The sequence below is a fragment of the Hyla sarda genome, chromosome 5 (genome assembly GCF_029499605.1).
Source record: "Hyla sarda isolate aHylSar1 chromosome 5, aHylSar1.hap1, whole genome shotgun sequence".
Lineage (NCBI taxonomy): Eukaryota > Metazoa > Chordata > Amphibia > Anura > Hylidae > Hyla > Hyla sarda.
This window is the reverse complement of record NC_079193.1, coordinates 369134150-369145093: the sequence shown is the minus strand read 5'-3', so window position 1 is coordinate 369145093 and position 10944 is coordinate 369134150. Positions and strand designations below refer to the sequence as shown.

At 44.9% G+C, this 10944-nt stretch overlaps 1 long non-coding RNA gene across 1 annotated transcript; it reads left to right on the top strand.

Moving 5' to 3' along the window:
- Nucleotides 1-2767: 2767 nt before the first annotated feature.
- LOC130272780 (uncharacterized) lies at nucleotides 2768-10482 on the top strand. Its single transcript, XR_008843744.1, has 3 exons — nucleotides 2768-2916; nucleotides 4849-4974; nucleotides 10411-10482. It is a non-coding gene; the product is annotated as an uncharacterized LOC130272780 (long non-coding RNA).
- Nucleotides 10483-10944: the final 462 nt, after the last annotated feature.

The following is a 10944-nucleotide window of genomic DNA, read 5'->3' as shown; positions in this document are numbered from 1 at the left end:
CTACTGAAATAAGTGCTCGATGCAGGACCTGCCAGATGGGACCATGCTGATCGGGCAGGTCCTGCTTAAAGGATACTTCCGAGATGTAACAACTTATCCCCTATCCTAAGGATAGGGGATAAGTGTAAGATCGCTGGGGGTCTGACTGCTGGGGCACCCCGCGATCTCCCGAAGGGCGCCCCAGCTCCCTGCATGGAACAAGCATTTTCGACCACAGCACGAAGCTGCGGCCGACATGCCCCCTCCATGCAGTTCTAAGGCAAAGCCAGAGATTGCCAAAAGTAGCGCTTCGGCTCTCCCATAGAGCTGCATGGAGGGGGTGTCGGCTGCCGCTTCCTGTGGTGGTCAAAAATGCTTGTTCCATGCAGGAAGCCGGGGTGCAGTTCTGGAGATCACGGGGGTCCCCAGCAGTCGGACCCCCCACAATCTTACACTTATCCCCTATCCTTAGGATAGGGGATAAGTTGTTATATCCCGGAATTAACCTTTAAGGCACTCATGTTGGAAGCAGGAAGAAGACAGAAAGAATGGTCCTAAAAAGGGTAGACATGCTTGGCGTGCACAATGTTTAAGTAGGTGGTCTGTGTCACAGTAAGAGTCACATGATGCCCTGACCCAAGATTTCCAGCAGAACATTGCCCATCACATTGCCCCACCGGCTTGTCTTCTTCACATCGTGGTGTCATCTCTTCTCCGGGTAAGTGACACACATGCACCATATATTGTCACAGGCGATCCATCAAACCACTGTCCCTGGTCTCTGGTTGTCCTTCCTTGGATCCCTTTTGGTAGGTACTAACCACTACATGTGAATTCAAGACATGGTTGCACATCTACAACATGCACAGTTATTCTTGGCTTCTCAGCAACATTTAGTAAACTAACAGGTTGTTAATGTATTTAATGACCATGAAGTGCAAGCCATGTCACGGCCACTGTACATACTGGGTCCCTAACATCCTTAGCATAAAATAGTGCTGCACCGAGCGGCGACCACCAGTGCCACAACTCCAGTGCCCACAGAGGGAAAGGCCCACTGGCATATCAGCCCCAATTCCGTCCAACCAGACCATGGGCCACGCCTCCCCACAAACGGCCACGCCTCCCCACAAACACGGCACCACAGCAGCAATGGCCGCCGCAAAGCACAGCACCAGTGTGAACTGGTGATAAAGCTCACTTACCATGTGCTCCCAGTCAAAGACTAAGAGACTGCCACTACATACACTGGATCTCGAGAGGGTCTGACTAGAGGCCTGCGTGGGACTGTTTTCTTTATCCTGCTCCTGGCCGCTGCTGCTGGATTTCTGACCACTACTGCCTGCTCCAGCAAGGTGTGTGTTCCACTCCTGCCTCTTCCCGCAACATGTGTGTCCATCCACGCCCGCTCCCACAACCATTTTGTCACAGCTTTTACTAACAAACGATACCCCCTGTGCCATTTTATTACCCTGTTGTGCTATTTCATCACTCCCTTGTGCCATTTCATCAGCCCCCTGCTGTTTGTTCTGTGACTGCCCGCTACCCCCCCCCCCCGCAATTACCTCGTTACCGCCAGTGCCTGCAAGTTGTTTTTTTTTTTAATCCTGCAGGACCTGAGCTATCCCAATCCTGATGCTGGGCTCTAGCTCTGACCCAGTCATCTACAAAATTCAGCCCTAGTCACAGTCCCTCAAGTCCTTTCATTTTTCCTGTTTCAACATTAACCTCAAGAATTGACTGGCCACTTGCTCCATTGTCACCATGGAATCATCCATGGAATTCACCAGATCCTCCACTGAATTCACCAGATCATCCGTATAATTTACTAGATCATCCATGGAATTCACCAGATCATCCATGGAATTCACCAGATCCTCTATGGAATTCACCAGATCCACCATGGAATTCACCAGATCAGCCATGGACTTCACCAGATCATCCATGGAATTCACCAGATCATCCATGGAATTTACCAGATCCTCTATGGAATTCACCAGATCCACCATGAAATTCACCAGATCCACCATGGAATTCACCATATCATCCATGGAATTCACCAGATCCACCATGGAATTCACCATATGATCCATGGACTTCACCAGATCATCCATGGAATTCACTTCACCTCTCATTGGTCTTATTGTTAGGGCCAGGGCTCAAGTCTCCCAGGAATGCATGGGAATGGAGTCCCTGTACTTTGTTCCACTGCAGGAACACCGTTCCCATTAGCAGGAGTCCTGCAGGACCAGCCCTTGAATAGAAATCTTGGGTGAGTTCCCACACTTTTTCCCCAGGACTTGACCCCCGGTTGGGCATACCGGAGTATATCCGACCTCTTCTTGTCTCTTGAATATAATTTCATTTTCTGACCCGATTTTCTTCTCTCCTAATGCCACAGTTGCTTTCCACCTCGGCCGACTTTGCATGCATTCCAATTTATTTTGGTCATGTCCAGATCCCCGAGACTCAATCCTGCAGTAATGTCGGCCTCATTTCCTTGATGCTTCATTACTTAGATTGTGTGTATCTTTTTAATATCTTTTTATTCCTTACGGATGAACGTAATCCCGGGGCTCGTAGGTATCATCATTCCCTCAATGGATGTGTTTTGTGCAGTGCTTTGTTTTCGGTCCCGTTTCTCTCTTTCTGTGACCGGCTATAAGCGTTCTCTCTGTGGCCTCCAAGGACACGATTGTTTACCATGTGTGCATTTTCTATATTGGTGTTTTCCTAGACAAGGGCAGATGGCGGAGAGAAAGGCGCTCGGCTGCCATGCTTGGTGTTTTCGCACCTATCGTTCAATGTCATATTGCTCATGTCACCGTGCGAATCTCATAGACGGTAATCTGCAGGCATCTGCTATGTGATATCAGAGGATGGAGGAAGTGCTCACCGCGGCCATCGGTTTAATAAATCATATCGAATGTAGGACAGGTAAGGTCAAAACCGGGGAGGAAATAAATCTTTGGCTTCTTTAGGTATTTATTAATACTGGGGTTTAGTGTATGAGACGCTGTGTGTTAATATGAACCAAGGTAAGTGGGATAACTGGAGTGAGCTGCGGTCTCCAAACTGTGGACTTTTAGTTGTTGCAAAACTACAATTCCCAGCATGCCCGGACAGCCGTTGGCTCTAGCGCTTAGAATAGCTCAAAAAGAAGTCTACCTACACCAAACATATACCTGCAATCACAGGCACCATAACTACCCATATAACTACAGAAGGATGATGGTTCTGAAGGAGAGCAAATTTGTATATTTTTTTATTCATGGATCTATCTATCTATCTATCCATCTATCCATCTATCTCATATCTTTCTATCTATCTCATATCTATCTATCTATTTATCTCATATCTATCTATCTCATATCTATCTATCTATCTATCTATCTATCTATCTCATATCTATTTATTTATCTATCTATCTATCTTTCTATCTATCTCATATATATCTCATATCTATCTATGTATCTATCTATCTATCTCATATCTATCTATCTCATATCTATCTATCTATCTCAAATATCTCTATGTATCTATCTATCTATCTATCTATCTATCTCATATCTATCTATCTCATATCTATCTATCTCATATCTATCTATCTGTCTGTCTATCTATCTGTCTGTCTATCTATCTATCTCATATCTATCTGTCTGTCTGTCTATCTCATATCTATCTATCTATCTATCTCATATCTATCTATCTCATATCTATCTATCTATCTATCTCATATCATATCTATCTATCTATCTCATATCTATCTATCTATCTATCTATCTCATATCTATCTATCTGTCTATCCATGTGGAAAAGACCGCAGCACACAAAGGTAGTTCAAAAAAATCGTGAAGTGTTTATTCCATCCTCAAAATACAAGCAGCAAAATTCATGCTTGAAAAGAACGGCGAAGAGGCCGTCGAAACGTCGCACCTGCTTGTATTTTGAGGATGGAATAAACACTTCACGATTTTTTTGAACTACCTTTGTGTGCTGCGGTCTTTTCTATTTGGATTTAAAACCGGATTCCCTGACCTGGAACCCCATGATGGCGTGCACCTAACTACTAGTGAGATACCGGGGCGGATGTGCTATTCTTAGGACTTTAGTATCTATCTGTCTATCTATCTCATATCTATCTATCTCATATCTATCTATCTATCTATCTATCTATTTATCTATCTATCTATATCATATCTATCTATCTCATATCTATCTATCTCATATCTATCTATCTCATATTTATCTATCTATCTATTATCTATCTATCTATCTAATATCTATCTATCTATCTATCTCATATGTATATATTATCTATCTATCTATTTATCTCCTATCTATCTATCTATCTATATGTAGAAAAACAGCAGCACCCCAAGGTATATGTGAATAATGTGTGGCTTTATTCACCAAAACATCAGAAGTTGCGATGTTTCAGCCTTCTCACAAGGCCTTTGTCAAGCCATCTATCTATCTATCTATCTATCTATCTATCTATCTATCTCATATCTATCTCATATCTATCTATCTATCTATCTCATATCTATCTATCTATCTTATATCTATCTATCCATCTTTCTATCTCATATCTATCTATTATCTATCTCTCATATCTATCTATTTATTTTTCTTCTATCTATCTATCTATCTATCTATCTATCTATTCATCTATTTACATTCATACCTAAAAGTTTTGATATTGACAGCTTTAGTAATTTTAGGTCTTTTAGTCAGATGTTTCTATGGTTACTGAAATATAATTATAAACATTTCATAAATTTTTAAATTGTTGACAAAAACATCACGTTTATGAAAAGTATCAATATTTGTGGCGTTAACTCTTCTTCTTTTTCATGACATCCGCAGTCCCCCGACCATGCTGGGTATCATCTTCTGGGTGCAGAGTTTACTGCAGTCGCAGGTGTCGGAGTTCTTCCAGAATAGACTGTGCTGGGAGCCTTTTCTCAGCCCCGGCCATGACTGCCGCCCTGGGTAATGTATATATAGAAGCTGACACATTGTCCTATTATTACTTATGGTTCTAATGTAAACAAACAAGATACACAGCAAACCACTGTTATCTCTTATCTTACTGATAGCAGCATTGTTGCTGGATGATGATAATGATGATTAGAGAGAAGCTGACAAAGTCAAATTCGTTCCAAATTTCATGAAAAATTCGATTCTGAACTAATCCGAAATTCCTCGCGCTTCGTGGTAAGGAAACGCTTCATTCACTACATTTTGTGTGGGCCGGGGGGCTAAAATGGTGGCTACATGTGTGAGGACATGGAGCAAGGAACTCTGGGAAAGCAGGTAGGCGGAATCACCCTGAATCACATGGCAGCATGCAGCCTATCAGCAGCCAGCCAGCCCTGTGATGTCACAGCCCTATATATTTGACAACCATTGCCAAAGACGGGCATTTCCCGTTTTGCTGAGAGCAGAGACTGTGTGTGCGCACTAATCACCGTTACTGACAATACAGATCTTTACTGCATCTAACCCATTTACCTCAAGCCTGCATTCATTCTAATCAGCGTTACTGACAATACAGATCATCACAGGGGAAATCCATTGACCTCAAGCCCGCATCACTGCAGGCAGGGAGAGTTTAGAACTTAGAAGTCATTTCATAGTATGCCAACTGAGATCATCACAGGAAGCACTTCCCATTCAAAGACTACAAGCAACCACAGCGCAGGCAGGGACAGTTTTCTATTGCAACCGTACTGGGTTGTATTACTGTATAAAAAGTGAAAAATAAACGCACTCCACAGTTCTACATTTTTTTTGGTTAAAGCTAATAGGGGCAGTAAGTGTAAAAGCACTAAAAGACTTACGCAGTAGATTGTTACGCTTATTTCTGGTGGAACCGTACTGGTGGGTATTACTCTAAAATAAGTGAAATATATATGCACTCCGCAGTTGTACGTGTTTTCTGAGGATAGTGGCCTGTTAGTGTAAATGCAGGGATATATATACACACATTGGGGGACATGTAACATTATTTGTGTATGGTAGAAGCAGTTTACCCCTTTTGCTGAATTCAAAATTATGCACAGAAGCGATACATTTATCAATCAAGCGCAACGAGTTTCATAAATTGCAGGAAAATATAGTAATCTCCTCATACCTCCACTCCTTGAAAAATAAAATTGATGATTTAGAGCATCTTGCTACGTGCAGTCCAAGATGGCTTATATTTGCGTTAAAACATGGTAATTGCGCATGATTTCTGCGGGTAAATTAAATGTGCGCAGTTAATAAATTTGTGCGTACTAAATATGTCACTCCAAGGTACATCAAAACCTACACATCTGTAGGAAATGCTCCACCAGAATGTACGCAAAAAAAAAGACGCAAAATAACAGCTTGCGCAAAATTTTGCGCAAAAAAATTAAACACAAAACAGGAGTAAAATCTTTGATCCATGTCTCCCATTGAGTGTTCCACAAGTTTCTGTTGCAGCCGTATATGGGCGTATTTTTCTATTAAAAGTTAAATATATACGCATACCACTGTTCTACAAGTATGCCAGGCAGAGAAGTGCCAGGCCGTGCACAGAAAAGTGGCAGTGGCCTAAATTTACGCAAAGGTCACAGGAGAATAGGGGCGAGTGGCAGCAGGAGTCGCATCAAGAGGTCTGAGCTCCCGGTATCAGCTAGCGGTCGTGTCTCGGTCATCCACTTCATCCCAAGTGACATCCAACACCCCAGGGCAATGGTTGGTGGGTTCCTCATACACAACCCTCAGTCCCTGTCCTTCCGTTCCCTCCCCCACAGAAGTATCTTATGCTGTGGGCTCAGCTCCACTATACAGCGAGGACGATCAACTAGAGAACAGTCAGCAGCTACTGCTCAGCCAAGAAGGGGAGGAGACATCCACCGTATCCTCCCCTAGGATGGCAAATAGTGATGAGGAGAGTGATGTGGGAGGTGCTGTTGAGAGCAATCAGGCTCCTGAAGCAGACACTGTTGAGGAACCTGAGGAGGACATCGGACACAACTCGATGATGATGAAGCCGATAGCACTTGGGAGCCGGATGCAGAAGGAGCTTCATCATCATCAGGAGAAGAAAGTTGCAGGTTGCCCGTGAAGCAGCAGCTGAGCCAGCAAGGTGGTCGCATGGTTGGGAGTCAGTAGGGTGGAAGCAGTGGGAAGTCTGGAGCCAAATGTGCCCGGGGTAGACCACCATCTTTGCAGCAGCCTACCTGCCCGTGAGGTAGTGAGTCCGCAGCAGTAGCAGTCAGTCACTGCGGACTGTTGGGGGGACTGTTGGGGGTAAATCAGCTACTCAGCGGTGTGGCAATGTTTTGTCAAGCATCCGGAGGAGGTTAACATGGCCGAATGTAAGATATGTCGGCAGAAGGTGAAGCATGGCCAGGGTCCAAATGTTTGCACCACAGCCCTGCGTCAACATATGCAGCATCACCATAAAGCGGCCTGGAAGAACCGTGGCTCCGATGTGGTGGTCCAGCCTGCTACATCACCCAGTGGCACGTCACTCCCTGTTTCAGCCAGCCAAGGCTCCGCCACCTCACCTGAAGGGAGCTGTCTGTCATTCCCAACTTCTGTTGGTCCAGATACTCCTGCTCCTTCTACTTCTAATCAGTCATTTTGGCAGCAATCCATCACCGAAGCGATTTCCAAGAGACAACAGTATGCTCCCACTCCAATCCAATGGTGCAGAAGCTGAATGTGCTCCTGTCCAAGTTGCTGGTGCTGCAGTCCCTTCCTTTTCAAGTGGTGGACTCTGCACCTTTCAGAGAACTGATGGCCTGTGCCGAGGTGGAGAGTCCCAAGCCGTAATTTCTTTGTGAAGAAGGCAGTACCAGCCCTGCATAAGTTTGTACAAGAGAAGGTGGGCCAGTCCTTGAGCCTGTTGGTGTACCAAAGTGCATGGCAGCACCGACGTATGGAGCTGTAACTATGGTCAGGGACAATAATGTTCTTTATTGCCCACTGGGTGAATGTGGCTCCTGCACAGCCAAAACAGCAACTAGGCCAGGTGACGCCGCTTTCGACTCCACGCTCTCAGGCCGTTGGTCCTCCAACAATGTCCGACTCTGCCTCCTCATCCTCCACCATGTCCTCAGCCTCCACTGTATGGACAAGTCTCAGTGCCCCTCCAGCATAATATGTGTGCATGGCACGGCGGTGTCACGCTGTTCTCTACCTGGTTTGCCTTGGCCAACGGAGTCACACAGGGGAGGAACTGCTCAAAGTGATTCATCAAGAAATCAAATCATGGCTTTCTCAGCGACAACTGTAAATTGAAACCATGGTGACCGACAACGGGAAAAACATCTTGTCTGCGCTGTGTCAAGGAAGCCTGAACCATGCGCCCTGCATTGCACAAGTGTTCAATCTGGTTGCCAAGCGATTCCCAAAGTGTTCCAGCAATCTGCAAGACATCCTAACAATGGGAAGGAAACTGTGCATGCACTTCAGCCACTCATACACTGCAAAGCACACCCTCCTTGAGCTGCAGGGTCAGAACGGTATCCCCCAACATAGTCTGATATGAAATGTTTCCCCACGTTGGAATTCCACCCTCCATATGTTGGACCGACTATACGAACAGAGAAAAGCCATCACTGATTTCTTGATGATCCAAGCAGATAGGGGGACTCCCCTGTGTAACTTCAATGTCAACCAGTGGCAGCTCGTACGTAATGTACGAATGTGGAAGCCACATTATTAGTCAGTCGCAAGGATTACGGGATGAACAACATCATCCCACTGCTTCATTTCCTACAATAGATGGTGGAAACAATGGCTGGTCAGGGCACTGGAGACATGGTGCCTACATCTCACAGCTACATGAGCCCTGTGGGGGCTGAACTGGAAGATAAGGAGGAGGGGGACAGTGGAGCACAGGCAATGTGTAGCGAAACAGGTGGTTTTTATACTCATCTAACGATAGGAGAGGAGCTACAGGATGCCAGAGGAGCTACAGGGTGATGAGGAAGACGAGACAGAGGACCCAGACACACTGTGGCAGTATGCAGTGGAGATGGAGGCAGGGAGTCCCTCCGAGTCACTTGCACAAATGGCAAGATACATGATCACTTGCTTGCGTAGTGACCCTTGCTACTGGCACAAAATGTGGGCCTTTTTTACACCCATTGAGAGAGAGGACAATCTGTCCTACTACAGAGACATCCTACTTTCACACTATAAAAATTCCCCCGTTATTAACGCCCGTTAGAAAATCCATTTTAAACGGGCGTTAAACAACCCCATTCAAGTCTATGGTGTTTTTATATTACACGTTATGACCCGTTATAGCCCTTCATGAATAACGGACGTTAGTTGGGTCGGGAGAAATAACGTGACATGCGCTAATTTTTTGCCCGTCACAAGAAAGGGTAAATTAACGTCCGTTATTTTTAACATTGAAGTCTATGGCTGACGGACGTTAGCAAATACACCCGTTAATGCCTGTTATAATAACTTCCGTTAGTTTTACTGAGCATGCTCAGTAAAGCCTTCAAACCCCAGAAGTCACATGGTGTAGTGCTCACACCTCCTGTTCCACCCCCTCTTTTCATCTGTATTCTACAGAAGGAGGCAGCAAGCAGTATTGAAGCTGAATCCGTTACCATCCGGCACCGTACGCCATCATCCGGCACGTACAAAAAAAAATACTTTTCACAGAAGGTGGGTACACCGATGGCTGCTCTGATTTCTGTAGTTTTCTGTGTATTTTGAAACATGTGCTTTGCCTGCTTTTTTTTTTTTTTTTGTGTGTGTGTGTTTTTCCAGCAGTTTGTAGGGTGCATGAATGGTTTTGGTAGAGTAGTGTGCATGATCATTTTGGACCATGTGGTGCCCTTCTGCGAATTTTTTATGTCTGCCATGTACTTGCATATTTTCAGGACACATGCATTTTTGCATGCAGTTTGTATGGGTGCATGAATGCTTTGGCTTTTGTATTGCAAATTCAGCTTATTTTCATAACTGAAGATTATTATTTTCTTTTTAATAGACATAATCAGAGATGAGCGAACTTATGGTAAATTCGATTTATCACGAAGTTCTCGGCTCGGCAGTTGATGACTTTTCCTGCATAAATGAGTTCAGCTTTCAGGTGTTCCCGTGGGCTGGAAAAGGTGGATACAGTCCTAGGAGACTCTTTCTTAGGATTGTATCCACCTTTTCCAGCCCACCGGAGCACCTGAAGGCTGAACTCATTTATGCAGGAAAAGTCATCAACTGCCGAGCCGAGAAGTTCGTGACAAATCAAATTTACTGTAAGTTCGCTCATCTCTAGACATAATGCACCAAAAATTGGCAAAATCAAAGGAGCACAAGACGGCCCTAAAAAAAGGGGGAGTTATCATAATTTGGAATGATTTATGTTATTATTTTACATTCTTTAATTGCTGAATATTTTTAATTTTTTTAATTTGGATTTATCAGAAGCTACCACCAATGGAATCATCTTCAAATTCTGAGGAGGAACCTAGACTTCGTGCTTCTCCAGGACCCTTTGTGAGTATCAAATTTTTTAGCCTAATTATTTACCGTATATACTTGAGTATAAGCCGAGTTTTTCAGCACGATTTTCCGTGCTGAAAACACCCCCCTCGGCCTATACTCGAGTGAACTCTCCGACCTCAGTGGTCTTCAACCTGCGGACCTCCAGATGTTTCAAAACTACAAATCCCAGCCGATGGCTGTCCGGGCATGCTGGGAGTTGTAGTTTTGAAACATCTGGAGGTCCGCAGGTTGAAGACCACTGCCCGGGCCTTCGTCATCATCCAGCCCCCCCATCCCCCTTTAGTTTTGTACTCACCTCCGCTCGGCGGGACGTTCGGGTGAGCTGGTCCGGGCCATCTGTGCTGCAGGACTGTCCTGTGGGGAGGGATAGTCGTTCCGGGCTGTCCCTCTTCACCGGGGGGGCCTCATCTCCGCGCTTCGGGCCCGGAATAATGATGTTGTCTTGACGACAAC